The sequence below is a fragment of the Podarcis cretensis genome, assembly GCF_951804945.1.
Source record: "Podarcis cretensis genome assembly, chromosome: 16".
NCBI classification, from domain to species: Eukaryota; Metazoa; Chordata; class Lepidosauria; order Squamata; family Lacertidae; genus Podarcis; species Podarcis cretensis.
The window spans coordinates 12151977-12164188 of NC_137186.1; the positions used below are offsets into that span (position 1 = coordinate 12151977).

The 12212-nt window shown below is 47.5% G+C and overlaps 1 pseudogene across 1 annotated transcript; it reads right to left on the bottom strand.

Annotated features, from left to right (window-relative positions):
- Positions 1–3683: 3683 nt before the first annotated feature.
- Positions 3684–4372, bottom strand: LOC307205235 (mediator of RNA polymerase II transcription subunit 22 pseudogene; annotated as a pseudogene). The gene has a single exon. The product of its transcript is annotated as a mediator of RNA polymerase II transcription subunit 22 pseudogene (transcript).
- Positions 4373–12212: the final 7840 nt, after the last annotated feature.

Consider the following 12212-nt stretch of genomic DNA (forward strand, 5'->3'; position numbering starts at 1 on the left):
CAATAGTCTGATTCAGTATAAAAAAGCTTTCTGTTTCAAAGGCTGCTAACTCAGTGGCAAAGCATCTGCTTTGAACCTGGGACCTTCTGCATGCAATAATTCCTAGGACCAGGAATTACCGTATGCTTGCCTGCAACCTTGGGAAGCTGCTGCCAGCCAGAGTTGACAACCTGAGCACGATGGGCCAACAGTCCCAACTCCACACAAGGCAGCTTCCTAATCATGTGAGCTTGCAGTGCTCAATACAGAGTGCTCATAAAGCAAGTGAGAGACAGAATTTTAAAATTATCATTGGCAGAAATGCTACTGAAACAGCAATGCACACAGATTTGGACCAGGCTCCAATGAAAACGCATTCTTTCACTGTATTTTACAGTGGTACCTCGGGTTAAGTACTTAATTCATTTCGGAGGTCCGTTCTTATCCTGAAACTGTTCTTAACCTGAAGCACCACTTTAGCTAATGGGGCCTCCTGCTGCCGCCATGCCACCAAAGCACAATTTCTGTTCTCAACCTGAAGCAAAGTTCTTAACCCAAGGTAATATTTCTGGGTTGGCAGAGTCTGTAACCTGAAGCATATGTAACCTGAAGTGTATGTAACCCGAGGTACAACTGTATTCTGTTTCTTTGGCCCCCACCCCAAAATACAGTCCCCCTCTCCACAAGCGTGCTAATTTAAATATGCAACAACAGAGCAACTGATATGGACAACTTTGGCTGTGATGTTATTCCAAAGGAAAGACTGAAATTTGGTTGTCGCAGCAATACCCTCCACAGTTCAGGAATGACACAAGTAGCCGGCTGGTTTGTTGCGTGCAGATCCGCAGCTCTACTGAAGAAGCACTTCATGTGACAGAGGAAATTAAGGCAAGCCATCTCTTCTGCAGCCCCCTCTGGGACCCAGGCCTGCTCCAGAACACATGCTCTGCGAAACTCCAAACCCCCTTTGCCAATCTGCTCACGCAGATGGGTATTTTTACTCGGTAAGGAAAAAACATCAAAATATTGTCAAGGCCCGCCTGGCGCATTCAGCAGGATGCCAGCCATCTTGATACTGCAAAGCGAGGAGAATCTCCCACCGGAGGCCCAGAGCCAAGGAATAATACAGACGCATATGGGTGACCCCACTTCACAAAAACAGTTAGTGTAGGTTAACAAAAACTATAAGGGGTGTTCAGTATTGGTTCTACTCAAAGTAGCCATTGACTAACCAGTAAAAAGGTAAAGGGACCCCTGACCATTAGGTCCAGTCGTGGCCGACTCTGGGGTTGCGGCGCTCATCTCGCTTTATTGGCCGAGGGAGCTGGCGTACAGCTTCCGGGTCATGTGGCCAGCATGACTAAGCCACTTCTGGCGAATCAGAGCAGCGCACGGAAACGCCGTTTAACTTCCCGCTGGAGTGGTACCTATTTATCTACTTGCACTTTGACGTGCTTTCGAACTGCTAGGTTGGCAGGAGCAGGGACTGAGCAACGGGAGCTCACCCCGTCGCGGGGATTTGAACTGCCGACCTTCTGATCGGCAAGTCCTAGGCTCTGTGGTTTAACCCACAGCGCCACCCGCGTCCCAGTAACTGGCCACTAATCATTTGCAATCACCCTGGCTAATATTACTAATAATATTATCACAACTTCGAGGACAACCCGCCCCTCCCTCCTCCCTGCATTCTCTCAAGCAAACCAAATAATCTCTGCCTCTGCAGGGGCACCCCCACAGGTCTTGTCTTGTAGCGTCAATGTGCTGGCTTGTAAACAATTGTTTTTTGATTAAAAATACTCTGATTAAACTACATGACTTTAAAATCAACGACGGACGTTTCTGCTCCTTATGGAATTTCCGTGCTGGGTGGCGGTGAATCAATTAGCTTCCCAGCTACTGTACTGGGGAAAATGCCCCTGTGCCGGTCAGCCAGCGGGTTTCATCTGAACTAACGGAGGCTAAATCCTGGGAACTATTTTGGGTACCAGCTATCGTCAGCCCTGCAGCATAGGAAATGAGTGTATCTGAGCAAATACAGTGTTTATCCTTCAATGGAAATAGGCAGTTACTGCACAGTAACTTCCAGACAAGGGACGCAGGTGGCGCTGTGGGTTAAAGCCTCAGCACCTAGGGCTTGCCGATCGAAAGGTCGGCGGTTCGAATCCCTGCGGCGGGGTGCGCTCCCGCTGCTCGGTCCCAGCGCCTGCCAACCTAGCAGTTCGAAAGCACCTCCGGGTGCAAGTAGATAAATAGGGACCGCTTACCAGAGGGAAGGTAAACGGCGTTTCCGTGTGCGGCTCTGGCTCGCCAGAGCAGCGATGTCACGCTGGCCACGTGACCCGGAAGTGTCTCCGGACAGCGCTGGCCCCTGGCCTCTTAAGTGAGATGGGCGCACAACCCCAGAGTCTGTCAAGACTGGCCCGTACGGGCAGGGGTACCTTTACCTTTACCTTTTAACTTCCAGACAAGCTTAAAGGAAAGTAGCCCTCGATCTGGTGCGGATCATAATAACCCCAATGCCTTTATAGCTTACAGTGCTTGCATTGTGCACATTTGTTTCTAAAATCTGTTTATTTGATCTATAATTCGATAATTATGATATACTGTTCTCAAAAGTCTCTTTTTAATGCTTTTTAATGGCTATTTTATATTATCTATGCTAACCCGCTTACAGTTTGTTTTTATTAAATGGCATACAGGCCTCGCTAAAAAAACGTAATAAATATCGCCACCCTGTACAGCTCTTCCAAAGGCGGCGGCCACAACCCTAGACAGCCCCAAATCCCCAGGAGGCTGCAGTGCAACTCTAGACAGCAATTTCTCCAGGAGCGAAATCGATCACGGGCTCTGACACGTCTTACAAATATCCCAACCCGATCGATGGCGCCCTATTCCGGAGGAGTGATAAATCCCGCCGGGATCGATAGGCGGGAGTAAACAGGGCCTGGATCCAGCCGCAAAACCGCGACTTGCAGGCTCGGTAAATACAAGATCCTCTTCATCCTATGCCCTTGTCTGACTCCGCCCTGGCGCGCTTTTTCAAACTTCACGTCTCCAAACCGAGCACCCAGAGCGCTAGATCGCTTGCTTGGCATGCAGAAATCGCCGGCATCTCCGGGTAGGGCAGGGAGAAGACCCCCGCCTGAAACCCCGGGGGACGCTGCTGCTGCTGCCAGTCAGTGTGGACAATACTGGACCAGATGGAGCAACAGTCTGACTCGGTACATATCCACCTTCCTAATCCACACGGCGCACCATGTGCTCAGCTGCGTCCCGTGGCGCACAATTCGGGGAAGAAAGACACACATCCCCCCAAAAAGCTCATAGATATTGCACTGGGGTGTCAGCAGGGGGTGGGGGAAACCAGCTTACCTTGCATGGCTCTTCTGTCCAAGCTGAGAGCGCAGAGTGGGCACAAGCGACCTCTCCAAAATCCCCCTGCACTAAAAAAACCCCAACGATCGTAGCAAACGCTAAACGTGATCCAGCCTTTTAAAGCTGGGGTCTTTCTCAGTTTGCAGCTGTGTTGGAAATTGTTTTGGGTTTTTTTGTATGTATAAAAATTGACTTTATTCAAACAATTTGTTAACAATTAGAGGAATATACATTTTTACAATTAATACCCCCTCACAAAATCCTACTTTTAACATCGCCACAAGCATGTTGCAATCGAGTATTTAGGCGAACTGGCACCACCAGACCGTTCAACTGTCAAAATGCCACAAAACTGTGGAGAATTGCAGGGGCTCCCTTTTCAGGCATGCTCCATGCATGGCAGCCTCCAGAGGCATGGCTAGGCCTGGAGAGGACGTGGTTGGCTCCTGTCTCCTATATGCTTCACACAGCAGGAGGTTGTTGCTGTCACACAGACTGTAGCCGGAAGAGTAATATTCTTCTTCCAGCACATAGAGGTCTATGGAGATCTGATCACGCAGGGCAATAAGTTTCTTGTCACATGCCTCCTGAAGGCTGCGCAACTGCTGGTTCCCATTGTTGATGGCTTCATTGATGGAAGGGAAGTCATTGAGGATCAGGAACTGTTTTAGGTCAGAGACAAGCTTCATAAGAGACTCACCAGCCCGAACAATATTTGCAGCTCTGACATGCATCTCATAGTTGTCCTGCTCGCCTTGGGTTGCCCGAGAAACTTGGGTTTCTTCCTCAATCTTTGCAGTTTTGATTATCTCTCTGAAGTTATCCATGACCGACCTGATGTCATCTTTCAGCCTCTTGTTGTAAGACTGAAGGAAGGTTTTCTTGCTCTGGGGGAGCACACGCTGCTGCGACATTGTGGTAGCAAGGAGACAATCTTAAGTGTTATAGAAAAAAACGCTCCTTTTCGCTTATGGGGTATCCAAGAGCCCGTACAGAGTCCTTGAGTAGGTTCCCTGAACAATGGTGTGCAAGCCCTTAAATAGACTTTTGAAATTGCCCATCCTGTAGCTCAAGACCCCCCCCCCCAAACATCATACATACATCACAGGAGGAGGCGGTCCCCAACAGAAATACATCACAAGGAGGCAGTCTACAACAGAAATCCTGTTTATCAAGATAGCTGACAGTCGTCACTGATTGCTCCACCTGGGCATGCCGGCCACGCCTTTTGAGATGCTAAATCCAGGTCACAGGCTCACCCTATTCATACACAAATACACCCTCAAGACAGGATTTGAGTAAAGAGGCAATAAGGAGGCTTTCCCATTTCCTTCCTCACTGCAGAGGAATATTTGAGGTCACTGGCAGAGTCAAAATGCCTTCAGGATTGCTCTCCAGTACTATTACAGACACATGGTTTATATACTTATGTGTTTGCCTTGTACATTTATGAATGTTTATTTTATATTTGGGACCTTAGAATTCTTATAACATTCGCTTACTCAATGCATGTAATCCTCTTGAAGACAGGTGGCCATTTTTCCTTTCATTTTTGCGAATAAGTGCTCCTTCATTGGCTACGTCCAGTCCATGGGGCAGAAAAAGGAAAAGGAAAAAAAAGAAAGATGGCCAGTAAAACAGGAGTGAAAAGGATTGGGAACACCATGCAGGTGTTAAAATTGTAGAATTGAAAGGGACCCTGCGGACCATCTAGCAGGAATATGCAGCTGGTCCATACAAGGATCGAACCTGCAACCTTGGCATTTATCAGCGCCATGCTCTAGCCAGATAAGCTATCCAGTCTTATGCTGCTCAAAAAATAATAGGACATAAATCCGACATCAGGAACCACAAGACAGGGAAACCAATAGGAGAACACTTCAATCTCCCAGGACATTCTATACAAGATCTCAAAGTAGCTGTTCTATTACAAAGGAATTTCAGAAATAGACTGGAAAGAGAAGCTGCTGAATTGCAACTTATCACCAAACTTAAAACCATGGAGAGACCTGGTCTGAACAAAGACATTGGATTCTTATCTCATTATACATGACAAAGCCATTTTTCACCTTTTCACCCCTTGCTTTTTCCTGTAAGACCTATTGCAGTCGTTAAGAGTCGTCAACAGGCTCATCACAGCTATCTGCCAATCACCCAATCCCACCACCCTTCTGAGTAATACCCCTCCCCACCTTCTCACTATATAGAAGGGTCTGGTGACTTCTGTTTCAGTGTATCTGAAGAAGTGTGCATGCACACGAAAGCTTATACCAAGAACTAACTTAGTTGGTCTTTAAGGTGCTACTGGAAGGAATTTTTTTATTTTGTTTTGACTATGGCAGACCAACACGGCTACCTATCTGTAACAAAAAATAATAATTCATTTTTAGTGTGTGAGACCCCAGAAGCAAAGACTGGTCTTTTAGCTCTTCATACTTGGGATTCTTAAAAAGCAGAGACATCACCTTGCCAACAAAGGTCCGTATAGTTAAAGCTATGGTTTTCCCAGTAGTGATGTATGGAAGTGAGAGCTGGACCATAAAGAAGGCTGATCGCTGAAGAATTGATGCTTTTGAATTATGGTGCTGGAGGAGACTCTTGAGAGTCCCATGGACTGCAAGAAGATCAAATCTATCCATTCTTAAGGAAATCAACCCTGAGTGCTCACTGGAAGGACAGATCCTGAAGCTGAGACTCTAATATTTTGGCCACCTCATGAGAAGAGAAGACTCCCTGGAGAAGACCCTGATGTTGGGAAAGATGGAGGGCACAAGGAGAAGGGGACGACAGAGGACGAGATGGTTGGACTGTGTTCTAGAAGCTACCAGCATGAGTTTGACCAAACGGCGGGAGGCAGTGGAAGACAGGAGTGCCTGGCGTGCTCTGGTCCATGGGGTCACGAAGAGTCGGACACAACTAAATGACTAACGGATTGGTTTTCCCCTTGGGTGTTGGTACTGTCAGAACCCCAAGGAAATGCTGTTTGGGTTTTAGGATAGGGTTTACTGGTTTACATACCTGGTGGGGTGTGTCGGAATTTTGATAATCTGTACTTCTTTCCAGTCAAGTTGGATTCTGGCACATAAGAAGTAATGACATCATCAGGAGCGGATTTTAGGGCAGAAGTCTAAACCCCTTGCAGGAGAGCAAGCAGGAGTGACCCCCAGACATTGCAGGGCTGAAGTACCACAAGTAAAGTTATACAAACTGTAGCAGGAACAACCCCCCCCCCCATCATTCAGTTTGTACAAACTTCACACACACTCACACTCACACACTACATACGCTACTGTCAGAGCTGCCCCTAGGTCCCAAATCACAGAGGACCAACGCCAGGCTGCCGTTATGTACAAAAGTCTTTATTGATGTTCAGTTTCCATTTCCAAGCCGCAGCGCGCAGCTCTACGTCTTAACCCTAGACCGGCGAAGTACCGTCTGAGTCTCCTCCCCTATGACACCAGTTTAAGATCCTAGCCCTGCTCCACCTTTTACGCTGCTCTCTCCTCCTCTGGGTCCTCCTGCCCGCTGGGGCATTGCCCTTTCTGGACTCTTCCGACGCTGAGTCGCTTAGCTCCTCCCCCTCCCTCCGGCGGGCTTTAGGACCCGGTTCCCAATCCTCATTCTCTGCTGTCCCGCGCTCCTGTACATTTGAACTTGCCTCTCGCGCCAACCCAGTGACCTTCCTCCTGACCGTTACACTACTTCTGTCACTGCTTCCCTCTTCCGGGATACTGGCCGGATCTGACCTCCCCTCCGTTGTCTGACTCTCCGATGGAGGCGTGGTCAGCCCTGCCTTATCTTCTCTCCCTGGTGGGGAATGCACTGGCCCCGATCCTTGGGACTCTTCCCCCCCACTCTGCTCTCGTGGGGAAGCTGGTCCTGATTTCCAACTACTGCTCTGGGAGTCCCCGCTGCCCCCTTGCTCCTGGGGCGTTCCCCTTGGGAACCCCCTACCCCTGGCCACTGGCGCCCCCTTCTGTGAATCTTCCGATTCGCTGGAGAGGCTCATGGAATCCCTCGGTCCACTGTCCTCTTCTCCTACGCTCCCCTCGGATTCTTCCCCTTCGCTCTCCATCTCCTCTCTTCCCTGTGCCTCTGCTCCTGAACCCCTGACAGCTACGCTTCTGTTATAAATTCATAGAAAATCAACCATACATCGGATTTGCACTGTTCCACTTTTATTTTACTCCATGAAGGAAGGACTACAAAATGGGGAAGGTTTGATACAGGGCAGCCATAATCCCTTGAGCATACCAGCACATACACAGGAGCCCTGCCCAGTTGCTATGCCAACCCTGATGGTCCTAGACAGAAGACCATCAAGATCACAAAGAACTTGCATATGGGAGTGGATTCAGCACAGACTGGAACAAAGGACAATAATCAGCTCTTCCCTCTGGGGGCAGGAAACTGCAAACTCCCCTCTGTCACCTGGAAAGTACTCATGGGGAGGGGGAAAGGGGGAACCAGCCAGGTGACAGGACACTCAGGTTACCACCACAACTCCTCCCTCAACCCCTCCTTTCTGTGATGTATGTATGATGTTTCTGGGGGTGGGCTTGATCTACAGGATGGGAATTTCAAAAGTCTTTATAAGACCTTGCACACCATTTTTTTCTGTGTCTTTCCTCTCTCCTGCAAGTGAGGGGAGCACCCTGTTGCAACAGTTCAATAAAGGCCAAGCCTACAGGCTGCTGTTTTGCTCCAAGTAATCCTGGTTGGTGTCTTTGTTTTTGTCCAAGGGAGCCCTCAGATTTTTCCGTTAACACATTATAATCTAAATTTTGGGGTTCCGCTAAGACCAGGTGTTGCCTAAAGCATCACCAATTAGTAGCAGACTAAGGTCAGGAGAAGATGATTGAATACCTTTTATCTCCCTGCTTTCTCCTGAGAGGCTGCTGAGATAGTAAGAGTGCAGTACCTCTTATCTCCTGGTTCCTTTGAAATGAAAAGTAAAAACAAAAACAAATGGAGAGTGCCAGACAGGCTCTTTTGTGACCACTTTACATTTCCAGCTAGGAGAGAGCAAAAAAAAAAAAAAAAAAAAAAAAAAAACCTATCAGCCTCTGTAGATGTTATGCCCTGATCTTAAGTGAGTCAAAATGAAGGATGAATAAAATAAGAAAATTGTCCAGTAGCACCTTAGAGACCAACTAGGTTTGTTCTGGGTATAAGCTTTCATATGCATGCACGCTTCTTCAGATACACTGAATGAAGGATGTTTCAGATTGTTGCTGTTCTGCAGATCAATCACATACAGACCAGTTAGTTAATTAAAGTGGGTTTTTTTGCTGGTGTGCAACAAACCTCCTTCCAGTTCCCCCCCTTTTTGCATGCAGGATGCCCCAGTTTCAATCCCCACCATCTCCAGGTACCGTATATCTGGGAATGTCGGCTGGCTGAAGCCGTGGAGAAGCCACTGCCAGTCAGTGTAGACAGTACTGAGCTAGAATAATAGAATCGTAGAGTTGGAAGGGACCCCGAGGGTCATCTAGTCCAACCCACTTCAATGCAGGAATCTCAGCTAAAGCATCCATGACAGATGGCCACCCAACCTCTGCTTGGAAACCTCCAAGGAAGGAGAGTCCACCACCTTCCAAGGAAGTCTGTTCCGCTGCTGAACAGCTCTTGCTGTCTGAAAGTTCTTCCTGATGTTTAGTCAAAGTCTCCTCTCTTGTAACTTGAAGCCATTGGCTTGAGTGCCTACCCTCCAGAGCAGGAGAAAACAAGTTTGCTCCAACTTCCATGTGACAGCAATTAAGATATTTGTAAATGGCTATCATATCTCCTCTCAGTCTCCTCTTTTCCAGGCTAAACATACCCAGCTCCTTCAAGCGTTCCTCGCAAGGCTACATGGGCCAGCTTCCTATAAAGTGGTACCTCGTGTTACAGACGCTTCAGGTTACAGATGCTTCAGGTTAACTCCGCTAACCCAGAAATAGTACCTCGGGTTAAGAACTTTACTTCAGGATGAGAACAGAAATCTCGCAGCAGGAGGCCCCGTTAGCTAAAGTGGTACCTCAGGTTAAGAACAGTTTCAGGTTAAGAACGGACCTCCAGAACGAATTAAGTACTTAACTCGAGGTACCACTGTATTCTTATTTGTATCAGGCATTCATGTGGAACCATGAAAACTGGAATCTTACTTTATTTTAGGAGAAGGACCCTAACTCAGCAGAAGAGCATCTGCCCTGCATGCAGATAGTTCGAGGCTCAATCTCCAGCATCTCCATGTAGGCCTGGGAAAAGATTTCAGTCTGCAATGCTGGAGAAGCGCTGCCATTCAAGTCTAATACCGAGCTGAGAGGACCAATCCTCTGGCTTGCTATAAGGCAGCTTCCCATGCATAGCTTCATGGCTTGTTAGAAGAAAAGTTGGTGTCTCTGGTTGGAAACGTTCCAGCTCCCAGGAGCGAGAGGATCTCCCCTTCTTGCTGAGCTTGTTTTCCGGTGACTGCCTTCCGACTGAAGCCAGCTAGCAAACACATTTAGATGTGCTAATAGGACACTCTTGGGGGTTGCAATGTAATCAAGTTGGTGTCCGTAATTGCATTAACTAGCCTGAGCTAATTGGACAGGCCCCTAGTTGGTGATGATGTAGGAGTGACTCAACCCGGATTTCCATTTCTTAAGCGGAGAGCTTGCATTGCAGCTAGGAGAGTGTAGAACAGCACCGACTGTTTCCAGTCCCCTGTAGAAAATCTTTACGTTTTTGTGTCAATGACCAAAATGTTCTGACAGCCCTCCCTTAAGTCCTCTTCTTTCACCTGTCAGTTCTTCCTGGGTCTTGTTTCAGCCTGTTGCCCCTTTCCTATACAATGTTTGACAATCTGCTGCGGGTCAGTCACACAAAGCTTAACTGCTATTTTCTAGCCCTTGTGTCAAGATTATGTTTACCAGGCAACACTGAGTGCAGTATTTGCTGGGAGATGGAGGGACAGCTGTCCCAATGATGGGCTTCAGCCAACATCTGATATAGCCCTTTACCACTCTGACTTTTAAAGTGGAGAGATAAAAATTGCTTTGTTGGAAGACTAAAGCCTTAACCCTTTCCAGCTCTCCCCAGACCACACCCCCTCTTGCTAAATTGCACCCCTCACCAGCTCTCCACCACACCTTGAATGATTTAGCATGACTGGAATATGTGATAATAATTCCAAGGGGCCATAAATAAAATGAATGTTCAGAAGTGCACACAAAAACCACATGCCTGAAATAGTACAGGAGAGCAATCGTGAAGCCATCTTGACTCTTAATGAACCCAAATATTTCTTCTGCAGAAGGAAGTATCTTGGAAAAATCTCTCCAAATGGTTCTTTTCACTTACAAATCCTGTTTTAAGGGTATATTTTGTGTGTGAATAGGGTAGTCCTATGATCTGGATTCAAGAACTAAGGTATTAGCATTTCAAAAGAATGGCCCAGACTGCCCAGTAATGCAATCTGTGACCATTATCAAGTATCTTGACAGACAGGAGATAAGCCACTCTCTTAAATGTCTCTTTCTATGATATATGCATGATACTTTAGGGTGGTCTTTGGCTAAGGGGTTGGGCAATTTCTGAATTTGCTGCCAAGGAGTGTGGTGGAGTCTCCTTCTTTGGAGGTCTTTAAGCAGAGGCTTGACAACCATATGTCAGGAGTGCTCTGATGGTGTTTCCTGCTTGGCAGGGGGTTGGACTCGATGGCCCTTGTGGTCCCTTCCAACTCTATGATTCCGTGATTCTGTGATTCTGTGAAGTTTTAAAAGTTATGCACACCTTTGTTCTGGGTCCTCACCTCCTTGCAAGGGGTGGGGAACTCTTTTGCAACAGAAAAATAAAGATCTGCCTTGCTTTCACGAAATCCTGTCTCTATCCATTCTTGTCTGACTGATAATGGACTTAGGGGACACTGAGTCCCTTGATGGAGAGCTGGGCTGTAAAAGCAAACCCCATTTTTCCCTATAACATCTTGACTTTTGCAACCTAAAGACACACTCCATTGTCTTCCGAGACATGAAAGCCAGCACTTTTGCCTTTGGATCTGCCCCTGCTGGCATGCAACCCCTGGAAGGGAATGTGGCTCTTAGTCTGAAAATAGTTCCCGACCCTATCCCACCTACCCCCAATTGCATGGGATAGATATTTCTTGGCCTGGGGCACTAGAGAGCTACTGCCAGTCACAGGTCCAGCCCTACCATTAGGCAAAGTGAGGCGGTCACCCCAGGCAGTTGGCAACCTTAGTTGGAACTGATTCTCTTGAAGCTTGTTTTCTGCTAATTGCCTCCTAATTGAAGCTACCTAGCAAATGCATTTAGATGTGCTAATCGGACACTCCTGGGGGTTTCAATGTAATCAAGTCAGTGCCCATAATTGTGTTAACTAACTAGTTTGAGCTAATTGGATGAGCACTTAAGGGTGGCGAGGAGCAAGGCTCAAGCCTGCTTGCTAGCTGCTGCCTTTAATACTGGGACTCATCTCTCATAAAACCAGAACTCTGGGCCAGAACCAATGGAGCTGAATGTTGAAAGATTCAGGAGAGACAAAAGGAACAACTTTTTTACATTGTGTATAGTTGAACTATGAAATTGGCTCCTAGAAAATACAGTGGTGGCCGTCAGATTAAAGGTAAAGGGACCCCTGACCATTAGGTCCAGTCGTGGCCGACTCTGGGGTTGCAGCGCTCATTTTGCTTTACTGGCCAAGGGAGCCGGCGTACAGCTTCCGGGTCATGTGGCCAGCAGGACTAAGCCGCTTCTGGCGAACGAGAGCAGCGCACGGAAATGCCGTTTACCTTCCCGCCTATTTATCTACTTGCCCTTTGACATGCTTTTGAACTGCTAGGTTGGCAGGAGCAGGGATGGTCAGTTTAGAGGGCT